This window comes from Mustela lutreola, chromosome 6 (assembly GCF_030435805.1).
Source record: "Mustela lutreola isolate mMusLut2 chromosome 6, mMusLut2.pri, whole genome shotgun sequence".
In the NCBI taxonomy this organism is placed as follows: Eukaryota; Metazoa; Chordata; class Mammalia; order Carnivora; family Mustelidae; genus Mustela; species Mustela lutreola.
The window spans coordinates 157,929,592-157,956,425 of record NC_081295.1 but is presented as its reverse complement, the minus strand read 5'-3'; the positions used below and the strand labels follow the sequence as shown (position 1 = coordinate 157,956,425).

The window sequence follows — 26,834 nt, the reverse complement described above, 5'->3', positions numbered from 1 at the left end:
CTTTTGAGATTGCAGTTTTTGCCCCGCGCCACCCCGGTCGCCTCATCATTTGTTAAGTTGTGTCTGCTGCTCGCTTATTCTCTCCTTTCCTTCCCTTGCAGTTCTTCGAAGGCGCACGGAAAACGAGGAGAGGGCACGCGGCTCTGTTCCCGGCCCGGGCAGCCCCCCGGCTGCCAGGTCTGCGGGCACCTGCTCACCCCGTGCCAGGTCTGCGGGCGCCCGCTCGCCCCGAGCCAGGTCTGCGGGCGCCTGCTCGCCCCGAGCCAGGTCTGCGGGCACCTGCTCCCTCCGGAGCCCCAGCCCCGAGAACACGCGCCGCACCCAGTGAAGCAGCGCGCCCCCGAGGCTCCGTCTCGCAGCTACGGAAGAACAAGGCGCTCAGAAAGGGAAAAGGGAAAAGCAGAAGCAGGGGAGCCGGGTAGGGGACATTCTCCTCAGCGGGCCTGGCCTACCCCGAGCCCTCCCTCCCGCCTCCCCACTCCCGGGACTGCGCCGGGTCCCTCTCCGCGTCCTTCCCCACCCCCTCCCTCTGCTGTTGGGCGTCTGGGGCGGTTCTTTGACCCGCTGTTCCTGACTGTAATTACAGGAACTTCTAAAGCATGCAGTAAGCTCCGGGTGGAGATGAAAGTTCTTTATTGTGTTAAATAAATTAGATCCTTCTACCCGACTTGAAGAAGCACCTGCTTGGCTCATTTTGAAACCTAAATTAGGGAGAGGATTCAGAAAATAAAGACAGAGCCCCGTTCCCTTTCCTTACCACTCCTGATTCCATCCCACACTTTGTAGGGCTTCCCACCGGCCTGTGGGAACGTCCCAAGACACACTCCCAAGCTTCAAACACACCCTTGGCGAAGAGCCAGTCCAGGGCCGGCTGCCCAGTTTGGGAGCATGCATGCGAATGGCACGGGCTGCCCTCACAAGGATGGCTTCGGAAGGAGGCCTGTGCACGCCCTGGCAGGAGGGATGATGGGGCTGTTTCCGTGGAGCATTCTGGAGGCCTGGGAAAATCGAGTGTGGACTCCATATCCGTAGGAGGAGACATGGCCGGGAGGCCCCAGGCCGGAAGCATGTTACCTGCAGGTAAGCACAACACCGAGTGGACACTCCAGAGTTTAAGGGGGGATATTTGTGTTTAACCAGAACTTTCCAACATAGTTCTAGGTTAACCTCACCGGCTGTCTTTCCTAATATATCCAGTTTCCTGACTTATATATGTGTGTGTCTGGTAGTGTCTCTTTTGGAAAGAGATCTTGTACTTGCTGGACACAGGACTGTGTACTTGCCATTAGATGGTGACAGTACTCGCAAAATCAGAAGGTTTTGTAGGGGAGGAAAAAGATTCCCTCCACCCTCCCAGGGTCCCTGGCTGGGTCTAACATTAAAATGACAGAAACAGATTAACAGGACAAAACTATAGACATTTATTTAATAGAAGTTCTACATGACACCATGACATGAGAGCCTTCCCCAGGAAATGGAGCCCCAGAGAAACAGACTTGGGTGTTTTATGCCTGGTTGGATGCAGTGTGGGCAATCATGGGGGCTGTGATAGGTTAAGGGGCATGAGGTCAATTGCAATAAATTGTAAATAAATAAATTGTAATAAATTGAAATAAATTATAAAAATAAAATAAGTTATAAAATAAATTATTATAAATACAAATAAACTGTAAAAATGATAAATTGAGGAATATGAGAAGTTAAGCAGTATGAGGTAACTGCAAAAAATAAATTGGTTAGCGAGTATGAAGCGATTATAGTAAATTGGGGGAACTCAGCAAGGTTTGTTTGTTAGGAATCTTCTTGACATCCCTTTGTCTTTGAAAGTAAGGATGCTCCTTTCCATTACAGGGAGGGCATCTCTCACAGGTCACCTTTTACTACCTATTTCAGGGCAGTGGGGCAGTAGGGGAGGTCAGAGTGACCTTTCTGCTTTTGCTGTTTCCTCAGATTCCTTCAGCTTGAAATATTTAATATGTCTAAGTGCCATCTTTTGGAGTAGCATGTCCTAAACTCCCTCAGTGACAGGGTAGAATCTGTCAGAGGAGGAAATCAGTCTGAAATTCATAGAGTCCTCTAACGATGTTCCATGGCAAGGGTTTGTGAGGATTTGGGGGCATAGCTCGTATTATGTTAGGACTCGTAAACCAATTAAACACAGAGGCCGGTAGACCGAGGGGGCTCTAATGCCAGTATAAGCAGATTATAAAGGAAGCCTGTAAATGTTCGAGGTTGGGAAACAGAAACCAGTCACAGCCAATGAGGCATTCTGGACACTCGAATAACTACCTTTCTTTGCTTCTGCAGGTTTTGTGTCCAGCCTCTCCCCCAGCCTTGGGCGTGGGGGGCAGCTTGACACTCGCTGATCTGAATCACTTTTTGCTCAAATAAACTCTTAACATGCTTCAGTTTCTCTTTCACTGGGTCTAAAGGTAGAGTTTTAGGATAAAAAAAGCTCTTCTGAAAAGTTGAAAATGTTGGTTTAAAAAACCATAAATTTAATTTGGCTGCTTTCTCAGTTTTTGTATGTTTCTCAGTTGTATGTTTCAGTGGGAGAATCTTAAGAATTTTATCAGAGTTTTAGTTTTGTTTCGGTGGGGAGGGATTATGTTAAACTGAGGTAGAAAAGACTCAGCCACCAAACAACTTCCTGGGTAAACTTTTCCTCAGAACTGAAAAGTCTGGAAGAACTTGTCCTTGCCCTTAGGAGCGGGGACGGGTCTGGAGAATGTTGTGGGCGCCACCAAATGGCCATGTTGGGAACACCAAGGTCATTTGCTGTGCATGACCGTTTTGAGGGGGCCAGTAACTGTCCTAGTAGACTGTTGTTTGTGATTATATCCTTCTGGATTCTCAAAGTCACATGGAGGCACGGTTTTTCTGAAACCGAGAACAGGTGTCTAGGATATTTTCTTCAGCTTCAAAAGGTCTAATTTTAGGATAGGCTTCAATATCCCTATGGACCTTTTTTTCCAATGTTGATTTCCCCTCTAATAAATCATTAACATTTTCCAATTTTTAAAAGTAGGCTCCACACCCAGCATGGAGCCCAACACAAGGCTTGAACTCATGACCCTGAATCAGGACCTGAGCTGAGTCAGACTCTCAACAACGGAACCCCCCAGGTACCCCTCTAATTTTTTTTTTCTGAATGCAAAGCCAATGTTTTATTTTTATTGTTTTTACGATTTTATTTATTTTTTGACAGAGAGAGACAGAGCAAGAGAGGGAACAGAAGCATGAGAGTGGGAGAGGGAAAAGCGGATAAGGACACTCTCTTTCTAAACAAGGTTACAAAGACCCTATTTCTAAATAAGGTCATATATTTCTAAATACAGACCTCTAAATAAGGTTACATAAATGAAGCCAAGTGGATGTGAATTTTTGGAGGACACTATTCAACCCATTACAGTAGCAAATATATGTTGTTTTTTGTTAGACGGTTTTTAGAATCTGTAGAGATGGTCATGTATGTTTTTTCTCCTTTTCTCTATCAACATGATGGTTGATGGTCTATATTCATGTTGTTAAAGATAAGCCAGAGCTGGGTAGGAGCTAAAGCAGGAAAAACAGATTTCATTCAGGAATACTGTAATAGGGGAAAGGAACTTCAATATATAACTGGGACCAATTGCAAATATAGTATTTGAAAAGTGGGAATTTATAGCCAAGAGTGGGGTGAGGGTCCGTTGGTGGGGAGATAATTATTAAGAAGGAGCACCAGGCAGAAGGGTGGGTTCTGACTATGTGGACGTCAGAGGAGTCTTGCTGGAAGCCGGCCAAGGTGATCCTACATCATCTGGGGGTGGGGGCAGAGGATGAGGAGCCCAGGTAGATATTCAGGGTGATCAGATATGGAGAATGGGGGAGTCGAACCCAACTAATCCAACCCAGTTAAGGATTTTTGCTAAAACTGAACCATGCAGAGATGAAATGGAAGTCCAGGAGTCGGGGGCCTCTTGGAAAGGAGAGTAGGGGACCCTGAGTGGCTCGGTGGAGAAGAGAATCTTTGGTGATGTCTTTCTTAATAACAAGCAATCTCTGCATTTCTGGAATAAACCCCAGTTGGACGTCCCGGATTATGTGAAATAGGCCTGTAGTTTTAATTCTTGGTGCAAACTGAAAAAGGTTGTGATCAGTGTCACACTCACTTTATGTGATGAATAGGAAGTTTTTCTTCTTTTGCTCTGCCTTGAATAATCTAAGTAGCATCATGATTTTCTGATATTTTAGTGTGGTAGAATTAGCTTGTGAAAGTATTTTTGTCTGGTACCATTGTCAGGGGGCGTGCCTATTCAACTATTTTCTCTTTTTCTAAAGCAATGGTCCATTATTTCTGTCTCTACAAGGATTAATTTGGATAAACTGTATTTACAAAATCCACTTCCTCTAAGTTTTCAAATCATTTTAGTGGAGCTATGATGTTTCTTAGGATTTTTTAAAAAGCTCGTTTGTTTTGATAGTTACATTCTCCAGTCAGTTCAATTTTATGTATTTGCACTATTTCCCCCTAATTAGGTTAGCTAGAGGTTTGTCTATTTTGTTGCCTTTTCAGATGCCTACTTTTTGTTTTGTTTTATTTTTTTTTACTAGTTCCACTTCTTAAAACTCATTCTTCTCTGCGTTTGTCTCTAGCGGCCTTTCATTCTTTAGTTTATTTTGGTTCCTCTGGTTAATTTTGTTGTTCACTTTCTAAGGTTTTAGCCGGGTATTTGGTTCATGTATTCCTCACGGGCTCTCACTGACCAAGCCCTGGGGAACCACATTAGGTATTCTGTCTTTGGCCTAAGTGGGCGGCTTGTCCCGTGCCTGCTGCAGCGGGCGGGGGTGGCGGGGAGGGCGCGGCGCGCGAGTGCCCCGCAGTCCCACGCAGGTGTGGGTGACAGGTGTGGTGACAGGTGTGGTGACAGGTGTGGGTGACAGGTGTGCTGACAGGTGTGGTGACAGGTGTGCTGACAGGTGTGCTGACAGGTGTGGTGACAGGTGCGGGTGACAGGTGTGCTGACAGGTGTGCTGACAGGTGTGGTGACAGGTGTGGGAACCTGGCCCGGGGGCGGGGTCCGCGCGGGTCCTCGCGCGCCTCCGCTCCGGGGCTCGGCGGAGCGCGCATTCTGTCCGTGTCCCGCCCGGCGCCCTGTGGCCTTCCCGCAGCCCGGGAAGCGGGAAAGGAGAGCAGGGAGGCCCGAGAGAAACCTGGTGCCCGGCTTGGGGGGAAGCTGGGGGCGGGGGTGAGCGGAGAGGCGCCCCCGGAGCGGACAGATCCGGAGACCCCCGGGCCTCCGCTCCGGGACGTGGTCTCTCTTCTGTCGGCGACGGAGACGCGCTGCACCGGAGACTTCAGACAGCGCGGGAGGACGTGGGGGGCCGGGGGCAGCCCGGGTGGGACCCGCTGAAGTGCCCGCGCGCCCCTTTACTAGACTCTGGGCGCTGCGGCTCCCTCGCGGGGGTGTAGCTCAGTGGTAGAGCGCGTGCTTAGCATGCACGAGGCCCCGGGTTCAATCCCCGGCACCTCCACTTTTGCTCCGCGCTCTCGGCGGCCGGTCTCGGAGCTGCGGCGTCCGCGGGCCTCGGGCTGGGCGTCGCCGAGGGGCTGCGCGGGCGCGCGGGGACAGGTGGCCCGGGGGACGCGCGGGGGCTGTCGCGTCGGCCGCGTTTTGCACGGTCGTTACTGGGGCCGCGAGGGAAGGCGAGGGCGGGCGGCGGGAGCCCCGAACGACGCGCTCCCGGAGCCTGTTGCTGGGCCCGGGCTCTTCGGCCGCGGTCGTTCCGCTCCGGCTCCGGGCGCGCGTCCGGCCGGCTCGTCCCGCTCCCGCCCGAGAACGCGCCTCGCTGCGGGCGTAGGGGGCGCGGAGCTGGTGTTCCCCGCGCAGGGGCGCGCTCTGGCCGGGGCGGGTGGACGCGGGTGGGCGGCCCTGGGAGCCGGGGGCAGAGCGCGCGCCAGCCCCGCCCCGGCCCTCGGCTCGAGAACCTGCGGCCTGAGCCTGTGAGAAGCACTGGTTCGGGTGCGGGTGCGGGTGCGGGTGCGGGTGCGGGTGCGGGTGCTGGGACGGCTCCGGACGCTGTATCTGATGCGTCTGTATTTTCACTTTTTCCCACGTCCGATTGGAAATGTAGGAAAAGTAATTGCAAAAATGTCCTTCTATGGTTGGGCCATTTCTGTGTCCCAGTAATTTCTGAATCAACACACATAATTGAATTTGATGTGAAGTTCCTTTTTATTTTTAATAAAAACGTGCAAGTTTTGAAATCAAGACTGTACTACCTTCCGATATGAACCTTTTTGTGAGGAGCTTCTAGTAATCTAACTGGTATCTAGGTTTCTGCAGGAGCAATTTTAGGAGTTAATTACTCGATGACACGGGCAACTTTCACAGTTGTGTTTTCACACATCCAACAGCCTAGATAATATTCCCCCATCTTCCCAACACTTACACTCACACACTCACACACACAACCACAGGCAAGAGCTCGCAAAGCTCTGTGGACACCATTGCTCTCGCACTGAATTGCAGAGAGAACTGGCGCGTCTGTCTCCTCCTATCTATGCCACCAGCCCTTGAGCCGACCAAGAGAGAAACTCTGCCAAGTGCATAAGGTCCTATGAATTTTAAGAGACTCAGTGATGTACTTACTAATATGCAAAGACATAAGATGAATGAAGAAGACAGAACACCACTAGGAGACTGGTACCTGGAAATGAGTCTTTTGGGTATTCCACGGAAGTTTCCAGGCCATGGTGCTAACCAGTGTGAGTCCTAGGGGTCGAGACTGGTCTGGGAAGAAGAGTTCTTTGGCTTCGGTATCCACAGCCATCGATAACTGAGTTCTCACTCTCTAGGACTCCTGTGCCTCGCCCTTACGCCCACGTTGGGGTTGGGTGGGGCTCAATGTGCAGCATCGGCGGGGGCCCTATAGATGGCTATGTTGAATGCGACCTGCCCCAAACCACCCCCATCTCCTCCTCTCTGTCCCCTCTCCTTCCCCCGGAACGGTGATGAGAACAAGCCTCTCTTTTCTGCTTTTCTGCTTGGGAGAACCGCAGATCTCTTTCTCCAGTCTCCCTCTCTTTCTGGCTCTGGAGACCAGTGGGGAGGCAGCTCTCCCCGTCCCGTGTCTAGCTACCCACTAACTTCCTTTCAGAATTGCACGCTTCCTTCCATCCCTGAATCTGCCTTGGTTCTCGCCGCAGGCGCGATCGTCCTGGAAGATCCCCACACCCTCCTCAGCTGCTCCGGGCTGTGAGAGCTCAGAGCTCAGAGGAGCCTCCGGTCCAGAGTCGCTGACCCTACTGCTTCCCTGGGGCTTCCCATCAGAATCTTGCCCTTATCATTCCTGTGGAGCCAACAGACAAGAGCTGTCCCCTGGAAAGGCCGGCCCGTTTTCCCACAAAGGTTTTCAATATTGTGTGCCCCCTTTCAGGCTCCTCCCACAGCCCCGGGGCTCTTGGTCTGGAAGGAGTCACTCTATCCACCTGCTGCAGAGACGAGCACAAGCCCTGGGGACGGGGACGGGGCAGGGGGCGCCCGAATGCAGGGAGGCCATCGCTGCCAGCAGAGAGCTGGTGTAGCTCAGCGGGAGAGCATGTGCTTTGCAGCTATGGGGCCTGGGCTCAACCCAGGCACCTGCAGCCGCTGCTGCCTGGTCCTTAAAGGATGCCGAGGGCACCACCTCCTTTCTTGCTTCCCTTACTCACTCGTTGCCTGCTCACCGGAAAAGCACTTGCCAAGACGATCGTTTTGACTCTACCCTGTTTAGACCCCAGGAGCGTCAGAGCCACTCAGGGCGTCGGCAGACTAGAGTTCACGCGGTCTCTTGCTTTCCTGCCCAGGTGCAGCCCATTGACCCCCCGCGGCCGGGTGCCCCCACCTGCCTCAGCCTCAGGGTCACACTGTCCCCTCCCCTGCGCGTGGGAGACCTCCCTCTGCATCTCTCTTGTGAGGACGCCTGTACTAACAGTGGACCCACCGCACTATCCAAAGCGAGGGCCCCACTTCCAGGCCCCAGCTGTTAGCACACCTGCAAGGACATTCCTTCCGTGTAAGGGACACAGGGGCCAGGGCCTGACACCTGCTATCTTGGGAGCCTTTGTTCAGCCTAGGATCCCCTAAACTCGAAACAGCAAGTGGGCACCACACCAAAAACCTGTCACGTCGGCCTCTATTTTCCACTACAATTGAGAGAAGGAAAAACGGAGACGGGAAGAAGAAAAAGAAGAGGTCTGTAGTTTCCTTTCTTTCTCGCGAAGTTTTTGGGAGGCGGAATCAAGTCTTCTGTCTGGCTTTTCTACTCATCTCCTTCTCCATCACCGAAATGTTGGGCCAACAACAGCAGAGGACACTAGGTGAGGGGGGGGGGGGGGCGCTGCTGCCACAAAATGACAGCTGTTGAGGCCTGACTCTGCCAAACGTTACAACAACCACACACAACGGCCTTAAGTCGCCCGGATAGTCTGCATGTGCGAGCGGCTAGTTCGTGCTCTACAGCTTCCTTTCCTTTCATCGCGCCCTTCTTTTATCATACCTTTTCTGAAAAGTATACCCAGAAATGTCCGTTAACATCAAACATGCTACTGTGAAGAAATGGCAAAAAAGGAAAAAAAAAAAACTTCTGGTATGTGTCACAATGGCAGTTATGAGCTGTCCAGACAAGAAGCCGAAGAGTTCACTGAAGTCCAAGACGTCCCACTGCGGGGAAAGAGCCGAAACTCCCTCTGTTGCTCTTTGTCCGTACTTCTGCTCTGCATTTTCCAGGCGTTCCTCCAAATTCCTAGTGCACTGAAGACCTCACTCACGGACTGTTAGGGTTTCAGTCCAAAGCTACCTGCCCCCGTCATCGTCACGGAGCCTAGAGAGGAAGAGTGCATGGCTCCCATCATGGCTGTTTCTTCCCCAACCACGGAGGCCCCTCTCTGTTTCCCAGCTCTGAGAAAGAAATTCAGTCTCTTTCCCACGTCCTTCCTGTGAAAGGGAAACAGAGCAACACACCTGCTAAATGCTACTATTATAAATAGGCAAGACTGCATCTTTGTCTCTGCTTAGCAATATTTTAAATAGGGAGGGAACCGCCTGAGAAGCACATACTGTCCCAAGGTCAGGACAAAGGTCATCCCTCTGCCTCAACCAACAAATCAATGTATCATCTACCTACATACCTACCTACCTAGAGACATCATTATTTTTCTATACTATTTGAGAACCATTTCCGGACATTATATCTTTTTGTCCACAATATTTTTATTGCAAATTTCCACCATTATCTTTTTATTAAACATGGCAGCATATTTCTCCTTCCCACGGCACAGATTTCAAATTCAGAAAATTTAACACTGGTAAAATAATATTATCTAGTATATAGTCTACAGTAACTTGAATTTTACTAACAAAATCCTTTATAGAAATTTCGGTCCCAAACTAGGGTCCATTCCAGCACCACGTATGAATTTAGTTACTCTTTGGTCTTTTTTAATCTAGAATGGTTTCTCAAGCTTCTAGTTTGTTTGTTTGTTTTAGATTTTATTTATTTGACAGAGAAAGATCACAAGTAGGCAGAGAGGCAGGCAGAGAGAGGAGGAAGCAGGCTCCCCACTGAGCAAAGAGCCTGATGAGGAGCTTGATCCCAGGACCCCAGACTTGGAGATCATGACCTGAGCTGAGGGCAGAGGCTCAACCCGCTGAGCCACCCAGGCGCTCCTCAGGCTTTTCATAAGATCGACATGTTTCTGAACAGCGCGTGTTTGTGATTTTGTAGAATGTTCAATTTATGTTGTGATTAGACTGAGGGTGTGAATATTTGGGAGGAATATTACAGAAATGGTGTTTCCCTCCATTACACAAGAAGGCATGGGATGCCAGTTTTCCCCATTATTAGTAATGTTTGCTTTGATCACTTGGTTAAGGTTGTGTTCACCAGGTTTCTTCCCTTATAATTATCATTCCTCCATGTAATTAATAAGTAACTTATAAGGAGATACTCTGAGACTGTATAAAATCCTGATCCTCATCAAAATTTTACCTGTGTTTTTAGGTCTGATTTATCAATTTTGCCTGAATCTATCATTGTTCTGATGGTCGCCAAGGGGTGATTTTCTAACTTATTTTTACTTCTACTATTACACATGCCGCCACAAGGAAGTTTTCCCTTCCTCCATATTTATTTAAGTATCCAGGGGTTATAATCACATGTCATTATTCGTGCTCAAAGCATGTCCAGTTTGACCAGCGAGAAGAGGCCCTTCAGGTTGGCTTCTGGGTCCTTCTGAACTGTCCGCATCATTTTTAAGCACCAACACTCTAGCACAGAAAGATGCTTTAGGTCCATCTTGTTCATCCCCAGGGAAACTCCAGACAACTGTGGTCAGGAGAGGGTGGTCCAAGGTCCTCCAGGGTATGGCAGAGGTGGGGGGTGTAGCTCAGTGGTAGAGCGCATGCTTAGCATGCATGAGGCCCTGGGTTCGATCCCCAGCACCTCCAGTTTTGCTTGCCTTCTCACCCTCTGCTGCTGCCCCAAATAGCTCTCGTCCAGCTTGACTTGTCCTGGCTGCCGCTGTTCTTTCCTGGCCTCTCTGGGGCACAAGAGGCAGTTTTGCTCGTTCCCTGAAGTTCATTGTTCATTCTGCTCTTCGCCCAGTCTGTGTGAGCGCTCTTGGTCACGAGCGTGAGGGCCCCGTCAGCAGGCCACAGACACAGCAGCGATGTCAGCTCCAGTTCTAGAGTCAGTGATTTCTAAAAGTATCTCTGGTTCCTTTTAGTGGGGCATGGTATTTACAAGTCAAGATACTGGGTAGCATTGGTATAATTTCTTCTAGGTCCTGTTAGCAGACAAATCTAGGGGAAGGTGGCAGCTTTCTATGTGTATGATTCCACACTGACGCCTCTAATTCCCACCCTGAGCCAACCAGCCTATTCCTTCCTTCCTTCCTTCTCTAACAGAGAGGGTCTCGATTTCCAACTCCAAATAGGTATTCATTTTTCCAATCACACAAAAATAAATTCACTCAGATACACAAATGAAAACAGTCACACAAAATATCAGAATTGTCACACCCTTAAACACTACAAACAAATCAAAACAAAATAAAACCCCACTCCGTAGGGTCAAGGTGTTTGCCTTTCCCGGTCTTCACCATGAAGACAAACACTGTGAAACCTTTACCTGGATCTGTTCTTTCTTTCAGTGTGGTTAGGTTCCGTTCGGTTTGTTTCTGTGTGTGTTCAGTTTTCGAGTATTTGTACACACACACACTTGGGTCGGTGTAATTTTTTTTTATCATGTAAAACATTCATGTATCCAAGAGTTAAAAGAATGCTAGAGGTAATACTCAGAAAAGCCGCGAGAGGATGTTGTCCCGAGATGCACGTGGCCGTGGGCTGACCTGTGCTCCGGGCGGTGCGTGGGACATGGGTCAAGAAGCCAACCCGAGGCGGACTGGCCCTGAGCTGACTGCAAACAAGGAAGTCGCCTCTTTCTGCCACTGAGGTCCTTTCTCCTGCAGTAGCCGAGCCACAGAAAGGATGAAGCGTAGGGAGTTCAGGAATAATGGAACCGAATGTCTAGTGGTTCTGCTTTGATGACTTAGTCCTGAGACCAAGACAACTGTGGTCAGGAGAGGGTGGTCCAAGGTCCTCCAGGGTATGGCAGAAGCGGGGGGTGTAGCTCAGTGGTAGAGCGCATGCTTAGCATGCATGAGGCCCTGGGTTCGATCCCCAGCACCTCCAGTTTTGCTTGCCTTCTCACCCTCTGCTGCTGCCCCAAATAGCTCTCGTCCAGCTTGACTTGTCCTGGCTGCCGCTGTTCTTTCCTGGCCTCTCTGGGGCACAAGAGGCAGTTTTGCTCGTTCCCTGAAGTTCATTGTTCATTCTGCTCCTCGCCCAGTCTGTGAGCACTCTCGGCCACAAGCGCGTAGAGAATTCAAGGACAGACACAGCATGGTCATGAGCTTGAGCAGGAAGTCGGGAGTGAAAGGACCGTCTCAGGACGAGAGAGCAGCCGCTAGCGGGAGACAAGGCTGGGTGCCCTGGGGCTCGGGTTCTGCCTTTCATTGACAGCTGTTTGCGCCAGGTAACCAACAGCCCCAGGCGAAGATCCAGGATCCAGCTCCAGGAGCTTCCTTGGGCCTCGTCACAACCTGTCTCACTGTCTGATATCTACCATCACAGAGTAGTTCTTCTTGTGCTTTAAAGTAATAGAGACTCAGATAACACGAATTCACTTGAGTTTTGGACAATGAAACCATACATTTGTGAAGAATTTACAAGACAAAGGGGGTTGGGCTAGGGGCAGTAAATGGGGAAAAAGTAAAAAGGCTTATGTATATGCCTTTCTCGATCCTGTCCCTAGGCTCTGTGCTGAGGGTGCCACCCACCACGAAGGGTGCCCTTCATGTCCGAGACTTACACCAAAGAGAATCAGAGTGTCCTTGCACTAGCTGTTGCTCAGATACCTTTAATACAAAATGATCAGTACCCCAAAGTGGCGTACTTTTGATGAAGTTCTAGAACGTAGGTGAGGTTCGGTGGGGTGAGGTCTGGAGCCGATGACCAAGAAAGAATTCTTGAGACATCTTTGGTGCAAAATGCTGGTTTACTAAAGCATGGGGACAGGACCCGTGGGCAAGGAGAGCTGCTGCCCTGATACCCTGAGGAGTGGCTGATATATTCACAGGACTTGGGTCGGTGAGGACAAAGGGGGTGTTCAGAAGGGCTGTCACGGTAAAGAAGACTGTCAGGATGGTGGAGGCCTGGTTATTGTCAAGTCAAGGCTGTTTTTCCCTCTAAACATGAAGATAGTTGGGAGTTTCCTGGTGGAATGTCACACATGTCCCCGAGGTGAGGGGGGGGGGTGTAAGGTGCCAGCTTTTGCTTTGTCCTCAGCCAGCCTTCTCTTCCCTCATCACTTTGGGGTGGTGCGCCCTACTCCCCTTCACAAGGGAAACACTCCTGCACTTCTCTCAGGTGAGTGTGGAGGCTCAGGGCCGGAGGTTATAGGTCTGTTTAGTTCCGGTCAATATTTGCAGGGCGGCTGTCAGGCACACACGATGGAGCCTGCAGCTCTCAGTCTTGCAGTTGTGGTTTGAGCCCCACGTTGGGTGAGAGATCACTTGGAAATAAAATCTTAAACATTTCCAAATGATCTCCCATCGAGGTGCGTTCGCAATCTGTCAGCAGTGAGCAAGAGTCCCGGTGGCTGCACCGCCAGCAGGACGTCACCCTGTCTGTCCTGAGTTGCCGGTGTTGCTGGTGAGAAGTACAAAGCAGTGATTTTATTTTATTTTATTTATTTTTTTCAAAGCAGTAATTTTAAACTCGAATTTCCCTCTTAGCAAAAGGATGTTGAGCACCTTTTACACCAATTAGTGGTTATCTGGGCTGTGACTTTCCCGATTTGTGTGTTCATTTGCTCTGTTTGAGATTTTAATCTTTTCTTGGGAGTTTTGTAGTTCTTCACATATCCCAAATAAGAGTCTGCTGTAATTTAGAGTGTTGACATATCTTCTCAGAGTGTGGCTCATTGGCCTTTCTTTTTAAAAAGATTTATTTATTTGAGAGAGAGACAGCCAGAGGGAGCACAAGTAGGGAGGAGAAAGACAAGCAGGCTCCCCACTGAGCAGGGAGCCCGATGCGGGGCTCAGAACCAGGACCCTGGGATCATGACCTGAGCCCAAGGCAGAGGCTTAACCCACTGAGCCACCCAGGTCCCCCCACCCCGCTTTTAAAGATTTATTTTTCGGGGCGCCTGGGTGGCTCAGTGGGCTAAGCATCTGCCTTGGGCTCAGGTCATGATCCCGGAGTCCTGGGATCCAGCCCGGCATCAGGCTCTCTGCTCGGCGGGGAACCTGCTTCTCCCTCTCTCTCTGCCTACTTGTGATCTCTCTGTCAAATAAATAAATAAATAAATAAATAAAATCTTTTTAAAAATAAAGACTTGTTGACTGACTTACTTTCATCTCACTTTCTGAAGGAGGAGCAGGCTTGACAAACTTCCCAAGAGGAGGAAGCAGACAAGGAGAGCGACGTTGGAGACGCAGGGGACAGTTCCATGCGGTGACCTTCCGGTGAGTCGTTACCGAGACTCACGGACTGGTTTTAAAGCAGGTGTGGGAGGGAGCAGCGTGCGCGCGGGGAGCACAAACCCCGCGGAGAGGGCGCCCGCGCGGGGCTCCCACCGAGGACCCTGCAGTCACGACCTGAGCCCAAGGCAGGCGCTTAACCACCGACCGAGCCACCAGGTGGTTAACCACCTTCCTGGTGCTTCTGCAGGAGAAAGACGCAGAGCGGTGTGTGGGGCTGCGCCCGTGTCCCCTGGCGGACCGTCCTCCGGCGCCGCCCGCGCGGCTCCGCGGGGTGCGGCTGCGGCGGGAGGGAGCGGGGCGGAGGCCGCGGACCGTGCCTGCCCGCGCGGTGGGAGAGACCCGGCTCGCGCCTCCGGGGCCCCGTCTGTGGGGACAGTGCGGCTCGCGCCGGTGCGTCCTCTCCTCGGGGGGGGGGGGTCCCCACACCCCGAGTCCCCGCACGTCCCCTGAGTCCCCACGCCCCCCGCGTCCACGCACGCTCTGCACCGCGCCGTCCGGGGGGTGTCCCCGACGCCCGCGCCCCTGCGCCCGGGGCCCCGCGCGGGCCAGACCCGGGAGCGCAGGGGTGGAGGCGGGCGGCCCGGCCGACGTCCTCAGCCCCGGGCAAGGAGCGCGTCGCCGCGCCCTGGGGTCCGCGCGTTCTCCGCTCCCGGCGGCGCCATCCCGCAGAGCCACGGGAGACCCGCGGGTCGTTCCGCGCCGAGTCCGCGCCGGAGCCGGCTGGGGGGGGTGCGGCGGCCCAGGGCGCCCCGCGGAAAGCACCTTCCGGACCGGCGGCGTCCCCCGACCCGCCGCCAGCGCTGCTCGTCCGCGGTCTTCCCGCGCGTGGCTTCGGCCGAGGCGGCGGCGGGCGGGGACGGAACAGGGTCGCGCGGCGGGGCCGGGGCCGGGGCCTGCAGGTGCGGAGCAGACCGCGCCGGGGAGCGACGGGAGGACGCGCCGGCCGCAGCCGAGGGAGCGCGGCGGGGAGCGCGCTGGACGGAAGGTCCGCGGGTGCCGGGTTCGGTCCCGGGTCTCCGCACCGGTGTTGCTTTGGCGTCGGGGTCCCTCCTTCAGAGTTGCGCCCCAGTTCCAACCGCGGGTCTGTACCGCCAGCTTCCACCGCTCGCTGCAAGGCCCATCCGGCCGTGTCGTCCGTCTCGCTTGGTCTCTGTTCACCGAGCTTTTCCGTGAGATGTTAACTGACTCAGTGAGTAATTTCATTTAAAGTTTTAAAACCTCAGAAATTCCAATATGGTACATGCGGTTCCACCTACGATTCATTTTTGTTTTGATGGAGTGTGTGTGTGTGTGTGTGTGTGTGTGTGTGTGTGGTTTTTAATCACAACAAGGGGGCTGCTGAAAACCAGAGAAGGAGCCCCGGCACTGTGCGTCGTCGGAGGAATGCGGTGTGCGGATGCATGTGGCCGTTGTATATGCGAGGACAATTCTGCAGTCAGAAGATCTGGGCTTATATCTTGAGTCCACTGTTAGGAAACTGCTGGAATCAGGGACACTCTTGAGCATCACTGAGCTTTGAAAAGGTTCTGAAAACATTCTGGGTTTTCTTGTTGACGGGACACTCCTTTCAGCTTCGCACCCCCATCTAGAATTTGCACATGTTAAGTTGTTTCTGCTTTGGTATTCAGGAAAGAATGAAAATAAGCATTGCAGTAAGAATTATTCTGTTCAACATTACAAGGGAGCTTAGAGCCCAGAAAAATCAAAGTAAACGGATAGTAAAATCATGAAAACTCAGGGACAAATACCCCATATTTTTCCTCAACTTCTTTTTTGAAATTATTTTTAGGGGGCTCCTGGATGGCTCAGTCGATCCCGGGTTCTGGGGTTACCTGCCCCCCACCCAGCTCCCTGCTCGGTGGGAAGCCTGCTTATCCCGGTCCCACTCCCCCTGCTTCTGTTCCCTCTCTTGCTGTCTCTCTGTCTCTCTCGGTCAACTAACTAACTAACTAAATACAATCTTAGAAAAATTAAAAAATTATTTGTTAGGAAGAACAGGTAATTCTTTGGGTCTGTTGTCAGGGTCTCCTACATTGCCTGCGTGCCAAGATGCAGAGAGAAACGACCCTTTAAGCAAAATGCTGAATGCACCGCTCTAGGGTTTCCTTCCAGGGTCATAGCGTCTTTCCATCAAATCCGGTCTCTAACGTTCTGATGGAGCAAACAGCTACTCTGACACATTCTAGGCAAGAAGAAGCTGAATTTCAATGGTCTTGTGTCTCAGGTGATCAAAAGAGCTGAAAATTGGGACTTGATTGATTCCTTGCTAGGAATGGGAGAAGGAAGGAAACTGTAACCACATTTTAAAGCCACAGTGGAAACTTTGGGGTTATTATCTGACATGTTTCCAACCTTCCACTTCAAGCTCTACACTCTGAAGAATCTCTAGTTCCTGAAGATCTCCTGCCCAGGGCAGCTGCTGATGTCCCTTAGCTCTGAGACCATGATGCTCAGGGAGAGCGGGGGCCTCAGAAAATCACCTTATCTCCAGATAAACCTTAGCAAAAGGCTGTTTCAGAGGGGGGTGTAGCTCAGTGGTAGAGCGCGTGCTTTGCATGTATGAGGCCCCGGGTTCGATCCCCGGCACCTCCAGGCTTTTTTTTTCCCCTTACTTTTTCCTAACATCATTCAAAGCCATTCTTCAAAACATACTGATTTAGCACTCCTCACTTTTTTCTTGCTCCATTCCTGCACATACGGAATGAAAAGACATAACCTAACAGAAGGCCTTGAACTCTCCTTCATCTCTTGCTGTGAACCTCCATATCACCTACGGCGACGGGGACAGAAGACAAAAGGAAGAGGGAGGAGAACCAGTCCTAGAACAGCATCTCTTGCGCCGGAGCAAAGCCGTGCCCGTGAATGAGCGACTCACCTTGGTTCCCATGCCAGACTGCTATGAAAGAGAGGGAGAGACAGTGAAGAACAGCCTTGCCTCACCTCCGTTTTCTTTCGTTCTATTTGTTTTCTGCAAAGACAAAAGGAAGGTGGCATGACCCCACCGACGGCTCCATCAGGACCCCCAGGACCTGCGTGGAGAGCGAGCGCCGCCAACAGCTCAGTCCCACAATGGGTGGGGGTGCCCGAGTCCTTGTGGGTGAAGGAGCCACAGGACGCTGGACGCTGGACGTGGGAGGAAGGATTGTCAGGGAACTAATCGGGAGCCTTCCGGATGCGAAAGAAATAAATACGGATCAATGCATTCTCAACCGATATTCCATAATACTAATTTTCCTGTATTTCTTCACTCAAGGCGTTTGCACCATTGTTTTAAATCTTTAAATCAAACATGGCCTGCAGACCTCAGTTAATGTCAAATGAAGGCGCTCATATGAAGAGGTGGGAAAAGTTTTTTCTGTCGCAGTGGAAAAGAGATGCAGGCAGGGTGAGTTTCTGATGAAGCCTTTCTACCTGGCTTGCAGGCGTGCTGTAGCCTCACACGGCCTTTCCTTTGTGTGCACACTGTGCACACTCCGGTGTCTCTTCCTCTTCTTATGAGGAGGGCCCCACCTGTAGGATCTCATTTAACCTTTACTACCCCCCTAAAGGCCTGACTTCAAATACTGTCGCAATAGGGGCTGGGACAGTGACATATGTATTTGTGGGGGGGACAAATATAGTTTGTCCAAATATAATTCAGTTCCTAATAGCACTTTTTTTTTGAGAGAGAGAGAGCGAGCAGGGGGAGGAGTGGAGCTTGATGAGGGGCTCAATTTCATGACCCTGAGATCATGACCTGAGTCATGTCCTGAGTCGAAATCAAGAGTGGGACACTTAACCCACTGAGCCACCGGGCATGGCTATAACAGCACCTTTTCAGAAATTCCAAAATCTGTGGTCTCAAAACTGCTGCTATCTGGGGAGTTGTTTCCTGTTGGCTCAAAGTGTCTTCAGGAGGAAATGAAATTTGTTTCCAGTTGGTGACTGTCGCCCTCCACCCGGCTGGGGTGTTCTCAATTCCAGATCCCGTGTCCTCCGGTGAAAAGGCGACCGCCTTCAGAAATCGGCTTGGCTGCAGACTGGCCCTGTGCCCTGTGGCTGACTATTTGTTCTAGGTTACATCTTTCGGAGGGAGATAATGTAGTCATTTCACGTATTTTCTATTATGTGTGTTTTCTGTAGGCGTTTAAGTAAATAGTGTGTGAGGTGTTAGAAAGGACATTAAAGTGGGCGATCGTGTGCAATTAGAGTGCTGTCAACTTCCAAAATCTAGGTCCAACCCCAGAGCGATAGTTGAGGTGACGTTGTGGTCACACCAAAGACCCCCAGAGTTTTCTCTGGATGAATTCAAATGGGCGCCAGAAGACTTTACCAAAATGCCTGGGGTCAGATCAAGCTATTTGGGTCTCTCTTGGGGGCCTGGGTGGCTCAGTCGGGATCCCAGGCTCAGGTCATGATCCCAGGGTCTTGGGATCGAGCCCCCATCAGACTCCCTGCTCCACGGGAAGCTGCTTCTCCATCTCCCACTCCCCTTGCTTGTGTTCCTGCGCTCTCTCTCTCTCTGTAAAATAAATGAATAAAATATTTTTTAAAAAAACGCTATTTGGGTCTCTCAATTAGAAACCCAACCTTGAACGACTCCAGCCCCTCCCCGCAGCAGTGCAAGTGGCCCTATTTGTCCAGACCTAGTCCTGTGGCCGGTTTTCTCGTCTAGGATCAAAGCGCTGAAAACTAGAATCGAGGGAATCGTGATGAAAACATCTTGGGTCAAGTCAGGCTCGTGCCGGGGACGGAGCATTGGTGGCTCCCAGGCCGCTCCTCCCAGTCCTCCATCCTGCTCCTGCGCACCCTCCTCCCCTCCCCTCTGCCCGGCCCTCCCCTCAGCTCAGGGTCCGGGTCCTGCGGAGTGTGCGAGGAAATCCGAAATCTCCAGGGACTGGGTGAACCAGGAGGCGCCCGCGTTCAAGAGCCGCGCGCGGGGTTCTGGAAACCGGCGGGTTTGGCCGCGGGAGGCCTAGCGAACCCGCGCTAGGTGGGTCGAGCGGCGGAGGACGTGGGCCCCGGGCGGGCTCCCGGGGAAGCGGGCACCGGGAGCGCGGCGCGTGCGGCGGGGAGCAGAGCGGAGGCTCTGGGGGCGAGCAGGTGCCAGAGGGCGCGCGCCGGTGCGCGGTCTGGTGAGCTCCGACGGCGCGGAGGCGGGGCGGGGGGGATCCCGGGGCGCGGGAGCGGCGGGCGGGAGTCCCGGGTCCGGAGCCGGGGTCGCGGCGGGTAGAGCCCCTTCCGAGGGCCGGAAGCGTCTGCTGGGGACCACGGGCTCCAAGAGCGCACGGCCGGCGGCGCGTTCCCCGCCTCTGCCTCCGCGCGTCTCCGAGCCGAACCCGCGGCCGCATCTGCCCCCGCCGCGCTGGCCCCCGCGACGGCCACGGTGGGGACCGCCGGTGACTGCCAGCCCCCCCCCCCCCCCGCCGCTGTGGCTTCGGTTCTTTCCCGCTTCCTCGCGGGTAATGTTTTTGCATACGATATATCTGATAAGGGTTAACGTCCAAAGTACAGAAGCAGCTCACAAAACGGATGGCAGAAAGCCTCAGATAATCCGATGAAACACAAGCAAAGAACTCGAGTGGACATTCTCCCAAAGGAGACACAGGGATGGCTAAGAGGCGCGTGAAAAGATGCTCAGTATCACTGACCACCGGGAACATGCAAGTCAAACCGGCGGTGAGGGCTTGTCTCACGCCGGTGGGAGTGGCTGGTACCAAGAGACAAGAAATAACAAGTGCTGGGGAGAGTGAGCAGGAAACGGACCCTGGTTTCCGCTGTTGGCGGGAATGCAAGCTGCCGCCGCCACTGTGGACACCGGTGTGGGGGCGCCTCAAAACACTGGAAATAAAACTACCACATGACCCAGCAACCTCACTTCTGGGAATGTATCTGAAGGAGCCGAAAGCATGTTGTCGAAGAGGTATCTGCGGCCCTCGGTTCACCGCAGCGCTGTGGACGTATCCGAGACCTGGCAACAGCCCCAGTGTTCCCCGGGAAGCGTGGATAAAGAAGGTGTGGTACACACACACACACACACACACACACACACACACACGAACACCATTCAGCCGTAACAAATAAGGACATCCTGCCATTTTTGACCACATGGATGGACCTTAAAGACACCGTGTTAAGGGGCGCCTGGGTGGCTCAGTGGGTTGGACCCTCTGCCTTCGGCTCGGGTTATGATCCCGCGGTCCTGGGATAGAGCCCCGCGTCGGGCTCTCTGCTCAGCGGGGAGCCTGCTTCCTCCTCTTTCTCTGCCTGCCTCTCTGTGTACTTGTGATCTCTGTCAAATAAATAAATAAAATCTTTAAAAAAAAAAGACACTGTGTTAAACAAGTCAGGCAGAGAAAGACAAATACTATATGACATTATATGGGGAATAAAAAGATCACCCCATCTTGTGTGTGTGTGTGTGTGTGTGTGTGTGTGTGTATATACACTACTCAGCCGTCAAAAAATGAAACATTGTCATTTGCAAGGACATGGTGGGAACTGGAAGGTTTTATACTGAATGAAATAAGTCAATCAGAGAAAGACAGTTATCATATGACATATCATATTCCACTGATTTGTGGAATTTAAGAAACAAGACAGAGGATCATAGGGGAAGGGAGGGAAAAATAAAACAAGATGAAACCAGAGAGGGAGAAAAACCATAAAGACTCTTAACTCTAGGAAACAAATTGAGGGGGCCTGGGGTAACTGGGTGATGAGCTCTGGCTGTTCTATTCAACTGATGAATCACTGACCTCTACCTCTGAAACCAAGAATACTTTACCTGTTCAGTAATTGAATTATTTAAAGAAAGATGTGGCTAAATGGGGATAAAAAGATCCATTTTAAAAAACTACAGTTAATAGTTCGGCAAATGACTCATCCTAAAGTCTGACACATGCATAAGATAAAATAACAAAAGCAACTTTTACATGCATGCAGCATAAATTTAGTGCATTTAAAAAATCTCATTTGACTTTGACAATGACCTTGTGAATCAGGCAAATCAGGAGTTATCTGCATCCTATAAATGAAAAAATAAGCTGGACACTTACAAAAAAGTGCCTCCTGCTTAAAAAAACAAAACAAGGGGCACCTGGGTGGCTCAGTGGGTTAAAGCCTCTGCCTCGGGCTCAGGTCAGGTCACAGGGTGCTGGGATCCAGGGTGCTCTGCTCAGCAGGGAGCCTGCTTGCTTCCTCCTCTCTCTCTGCCTGCCTCTCTGCCTACTTGTGATCTCTGTCAAATAAATAAATAAAATCTTTTAAAAAAAGACAAAACAAAACAAAAAAGCCTAAAAAAGCACCCAAGACACTAGCTGGGAAAAAGGATCAGACTATGGTTCCAGAGGCAGGGGGTGAGGGAATTTGATGAATGTGGTCAAAGGGAGAAACTACCAGTTCCAGACAGATAAGCACTGGGGATGTAATGTTCAACATCTTGTCTGCAGTTAACTCAGAAAGTTGTCGAGTGTAAATCCCGAGTTCTCATCACAAGGAGAAAAACATTTTTTCTTTTCTTTCTTTCTGTTTCGGATCTGTATGAGATGATGGATGTTAACTCATTGCGATAACCATTTTGCGATATATGTAAAGTCAAGTTATTATGCTGGTATGTGTTAAACTTACACAGTGCTGTCTGTCAGTTACATCTCAGTAGAACTGTAGAAGAAAGTAATTTTTTTGTGTGTGGAGGTTTGATTTACGGTGCAGAATGTGTTCTTTTTTTTTTTTTTTAAGATCTTATTTATTTATTTGACAGACAGAGATCACAAGTAGGCAGAGGGAAGCAGGCTCCCCACTTCAGCAGGGAGCCTGATGCGGGGCTCCATCCCATGACCCTGGGATCATGACCTGAGCCAAAGGCAGAGGCTTCAACCCACTGAGCCATGCAGGCACCCCTACACAGGATGTGTTCTATGTTGTTACACATTCTGGAAGACTGGAAGCTCTGTAGTGTGGTGCACAAGTGTCACAGTTGCTCTGCCATCTTGGTGGAGGGACACTTCTTACCATTTTATAATGGTCCTTCTGTCTCTGTTAATGATCTTTGTTCTGAGGTTTACTTTACTGATGTTAGTATAGTAACTCCAGCTGCCTTTCAGTTGTTTGCATAACATATCTTTGTTCACCCTCATTGTTTCAACCTCCCTGTTCAGTTATCCTTTTTAAAGATTTATTTTTAGAGGGGGAGGGGCAGAGGGAAAGAGAATCTCTGGCAAACTCCAAGCTGGACATGGAGCCCAGTGCAAGGCTGATCCCATGACCCTGAGCCACCCAGGGGAACCCTGTTGTTCTGTCTGAAGTGAGTTTCTTGTAGCAGCGTTGAGGTGGGGCATATTTTCTAATCCACCCTATTAATATCCATCCTTTCATGGGTGCTGAGATTATGTTTGACGTAATTATTGGTACCTGAGGGCTTCAGTCTGGCACTTTATGTTTTTTCCTTTCTGGCTGTTTCTGTGCTTTTCGCTTTTTGTTCTTTTGTTTTGTTTTGTTTTGTTTTGCCTTTTTATGGACCACTTGTCCATCTTTTATTATCCCATATTCACGTATCTGCAGTCTTTTGGACTGTCTCTCTTTGCAGAGGTTTCTAGTGGCTGCTCCAGGATTCCAGCATACGGATCTGCCTACGCAGGGTTCGCACGAGCATTTTGCCGGTTCATGTGCTGTGCCGACCCTTCCTCCCTTGCCACTCGGCCTTCCTCGTCTGCAACATTCAGCTGTCTTGGCAGTTTCTCTCACAGTCATTGGAACCACGTCAGTGCTATGCCTTTTGCTGCAAAGGGTTAAACATAACTGAGAAAACTCTAGATAAGGAAAATTTACTGTATTTAGTATGTTTCTTGCTTAAAAAAATTTTTTTTTGTTCTTCCTGATGTCCAGCATTCCTTCTTTTATCATTTTCTTTCTGGTGGAGAACTTACCGGAGCTGTTGTTTTAGGGTAGTTCTGCTGATACCAATTATCTTAGTTTTACTGGGTCTGGAACATTGTTTCCCCTTCATTCCTAAGGGATATTTTCTCTGGATACGGTATTCTGGGTCGACAGTTCTTTTCGATCAGTGCTTGAAAATGTGCCACTCTTTCTGACCTCTGTGGTTCCTGATTAAAAAAATTTTTTAAAGATTTTATTTATTTATCTGACATACAGAGATCACAAGTAGGCAGAGAGGCAGGCAGAGAGAGAGAGGAGGAAGCAGGCTCCCCTCTGAGCAGAGATCCCCAGGACCCTGGGACCATATCCTGAGCTGAAGGCAGAGGCCTTAACCCACTGAGCCACCCAGGCGCCCCTAAAATTGTTTTTCTGGTTTCAATTTTTTTTCTTGTTTTTAAAGTTCAGAAATTTTGATTGCTCTCCATTTACTGGCCAACTGATGACTCTTCTCTAAAAACCACATAAAAATACAAATCTCCAGGTCAGCAATCTTTACAGAGGTCGTGTCTGTGTAAACAAGGCTCCAGTCAAGGTACACGTGGACCCATTCACTGACAGACCCCTGGTGTACTTATTGGAAATTAGGGTAAAATGGGAGAAGGTGCGCCTGAACAGGGACTTGAACCCTGGACCCTCAGATTAAAAGTCTGATGCTCTGCCAACTGAGCTACCCAGGCTCTCATAACACACTCTTTCCATGGGTATCCAATCTAGGCTTGATTATTTGGCCAGTCCTAAGCTTCATGTCCTAGTTCTTAAACGATATACCTTGAATTCTACTCACACTGAAGAAGCGCTCTTTGAGAGCGATGTTGCAGTCTCTGGGGAGCCCGTCTCTTCTTTCTCCCTTCCTTGTCTCCCCCGCCCCCCCCGACCCCCCCCCCCCCCCCCATGCAACGTCTCCCAGCTAGAGCCGTTTCAGGCCACACTGGAGACACAGAGGATCCCACTTCTGGTTGAGCACCTGCCCCTAAGTCTCCCAAGTTAGCACTCAGGCTGCTCCCCGCTTCTGTTCTGTCCGTATCCTTCTGCGTTGTCTTGCAGCGTTTGTAGTCAGGGGGGGAGCCAGTGGAGGAGGAAGAACCTAAAGATGTAGGACAATGTTCCACAAGGGGCCCCTCTCGGTTGGCGGGTGGGACTGCCTCGCCAGCCGCCCCCCCCCCCCAAGCCAGCAGACCCAGGGACTGAGCCAGGACAGGGACAGCCACGCAGGGCGGTGCATGGGGCAGGGTCAGCCTGGCATGCAGGCTCTTCCCTGGGGTGATCTTGCCCCAAAGATTTTAGAAATAGTCGTGCTGGGGGCGCCTGGTGGGCTCAGTTGGTTAAACGTCTGCCTTTGGCTCAGGCCACGATCAATCGCAGGGTCCTGGGATCCACCCGCATCCGGCTCCCTGCTCAGCAGGAGTCTGCTTCTCCCTCTCCCACTCCCCCTGCTTGCGTGTGTGTGTCCGGGCTCTCTGTCAAATAAATAAACAAATCTTAAAAAAAAAAAAAAAAAAAAAAGAAAGAAAGAAAGAAAGAAAGAAAGAAAGAAAGAAAGAGAAATAGCAGTGTTAAACACAGCCTTATTCTGTCAACTGTTCCTTCTCCAAATACAGACAGTGGCAGTAATGAATCCAGGGCAGTGCACGGAGGGGAAGAGGGAGTGTCAGCAGGCCGGCCTAGGTCAGTCTCCCCACTTTGCTTCAAGCTGGAACTGTCCGCCGCGCTCCCTCCCTTCAACGTTCCTTCTCATTCCCACCCCCCACTTCCCCGCCAGATTCACCACCTCTTCCTTCTGCAGGTCGCAAGTGACAGGGTTTCCGCGGGCTGGGGCACCACGGGGCTGCGAGACCGAGCCAGCTTGGGGAGTCCCTGCGTTCAGGAAACGACGGAGGTATCGCTTCCTCGGACGTCCCGCGGGAGGCGGTCATTGCACACGAGCCGGCATCCCACTCCGGTTCCAATCCCGGCGTCATTAAAGAGCGAGAAAGAAGAACAGAAAGAAAAGACATCAGAAAAGCTGACCGCAGACCACTTCCTCTCCCTGTCCTCTGCGTCTGCGTCAGTGAGACACACAGGATACGGGACATGCCGCACGTCCCACATTCAAGAATTAAGGTAATTCCTAGGGTCCTAGATGAACTGGCTGACATAACCCCTTGGGAGATTCTTGCACTAAAGGTGTGAATGTGAGATTTGATCCATGGTTTGGCAAATCGTCTAAGGAAATGGGGGGGGGGGCTCTTTTTCAAAACTCCACGACACGAGTCTCTTCTGACTATGGACACCCTCCACCACCCAATTCCTTAAGGAAAATATCTCAGACAGAGGCGGCAAGAGCAGGAGTTCTGCGCTTTCCAATCTTTCTTGGCTTCCTCACAAAATATTTTGTTCAAAACATTTAAAATTTTAAAGAAATGTTCCTTGGAGCACATCCGATAAAAATCTCAGGGAAAGAAGCCGTGGATGGCTCCGGAGGGAATGGTGTCATCTGTGTAAGGAAAGGTTTATGTGGTTTTCAAAAGCTGTTTGTTAGTTGTGTAGTATCAGTTTTTAAATCTCGGTGCCAGTCTTTGCCGTCATACCACAGCCGTCTCTGAAAGGAAGAAATGCCGCTGCTTGTGCCCAGTCCACCAACCTTACTCTGCAGCGTTACGCCTGCCCGTGAATTTTTTCCTCTCTCAGACCGAACAAAAAAATACCAGTTTAAAAAAATTTTGTGGCATTTTGAGGTTTTAGTCTGTTATTCCTCCAGCACAAAATCCACCACAACTGAGGACAGTCTCAGCACGTGAGCGAGTCTGAGGGTCCGCTGGACTCGGGCACACGCGGCCCTGGGTTGTTGGGGATGAATCCAAGGGCCGCAGGGAGCAGAGCACCTTTAGGCAAACTGCTTGGGGCCTTAAGGAGCGGGTGAGGCAGCCCAAGCCACCGTCGCCCGCCCCTCCTCCCCAGCTGGGCCTAGTTTGGAAGTCACCACATGCACCTCAGACGTGGGGACAGAGTGCTCCATTCTCCGCGGGAGGTGGCGGACCCACTGCCCCGCCCGCGTGGGGCGATTCTTCTCATTGCCTGGTGGAGAGTCAAGTTGTTACAGCCTCCGGCATGAAGGAATTACAGTAAAATACTTTCGCGATCTCACCGTGCACTAGTTTTAAGTGATTGTTAGGGAGGCCGGATGGAGTTCTAGTCTACACCCCCCCTCCTTTTTTTAATACTGATAATTAAATCCTCCTCCAGCTGCAAACTTAAAACTTTGAAAGCAGAAACCTATTTCATCTCAGCTTCCAGGTTTGGAAAAATGTGGCTTCACCAGCTGGCCGCGTGGCCTAATGGATAAGGCGTCTGATTCCGGATCAGAAGATTGAGGGTTCGAGTCCCTTCGTGGTCGCTCCTTTCTTGCCAAACAAGAAACTTTCATTTGACGTCCACCTGCGGACTCTGGAGTGGTCTTTGGAAGCCTGAAATGAGTTGAAAGCCTGGGTGCCGCCGAGCTACTAATAACTTACGTTTTGTCCTTGGCTTCTAGTCACTAAGTGAGACTGGAAAAGCGGTGCCGAGCGGTTGTCAGCAGTGTGTCAAGCCTGGATTTCTGGCTACAAGACCCACTGAAGATTGTGGCCAAGAGGAGGAGGAGAAGGGTAGAAAAGCGAACTACAGTCGTTTCTCTGGAAAGCAGGGTTCTAAGGGCTTCTGTTTAAAAGTTAGAAATAGGAGTTTGGAGGGGGTGGGGAATACTGAGCCCAGAACAGACACGAAATCCGAACCCCCCCCCCCCCACCTATGGGGTCTGTTGCTTATCAGATTGAACTATCCCGGCTCAGGGATCCAACTTCTCCAGACAATGTACTAAAAGCTAGTAAGTCCA

The 26,834-nt window shown here is 51.0% G+C and overlaps 6 non-coding genes across 6 annotated transcripts; 5 read left to right on the top strand and 1 right to left on the bottom strand.

Moving 5' to 3' along the window:
- Positions 1 to 5,442: 5,442 nt before the first annotated feature.
- Positions 5,443 to 5,514, top strand: TRNAA-AGC (transfer RNA alanine (anticodon AGC)). The gene has a single exon. It is a non-coding gene; the product is annotated as a tRNA-Ala (tRNA).
- Positions 5,515 to 10,397: 4,883 nt separating this feature from the next.
- TRNAA-AGC (transfer RNA alanine (anticodon AGC)) lies at positions 10,398 to 10,469 on the top strand. The gene has a single exon. It is a non-coding gene; the product is annotated as a tRNA-Ala (tRNA).
- Positions 10,470 to 11,642: 1,173 nt separating this feature from the next.
- Positions 11,643 to 11,714, top strand: TRNAA-AGC (transfer RNA alanine (anticodon AGC)). The gene has a single exon. It is a non-coding gene; the product is annotated as a tRNA-Ala (tRNA).
- Positions 11,715 to 16,588: 4,874 nt separating this feature from the next.
- TRNAA-UGC (transfer RNA alanine (anticodon UGC)) lies at positions 16,589 to 16,660 on the top strand. Its single transcript has one exon. It is a non-coding gene; the product is annotated as a tRNA-Ala (tRNA).
- Positions 16,661 to 23,588: 6,928 nt separating this feature from the next.
- On the bottom strand, positions 23,589 to 23,661 carry TRNAK-UUU (transfer RNA lysine (anticodon UUU)). The gene has a single exon. It is a non-coding gene; the product is annotated as a tRNA-Lys (tRNA).
- Positions 23,662 to 26,284: 2,623 nt separating this feature from the next.
- TRNAR-CCG (transfer RNA arginine (anticodon CCG)) lies at positions 26,285 to 26,357 on the top strand. Its single transcript has one exon. It is a non-coding gene; the product is annotated as a tRNA-Arg (tRNA).
- Positions 26,358 to 26,834: the final 477 nt, after the last annotated feature.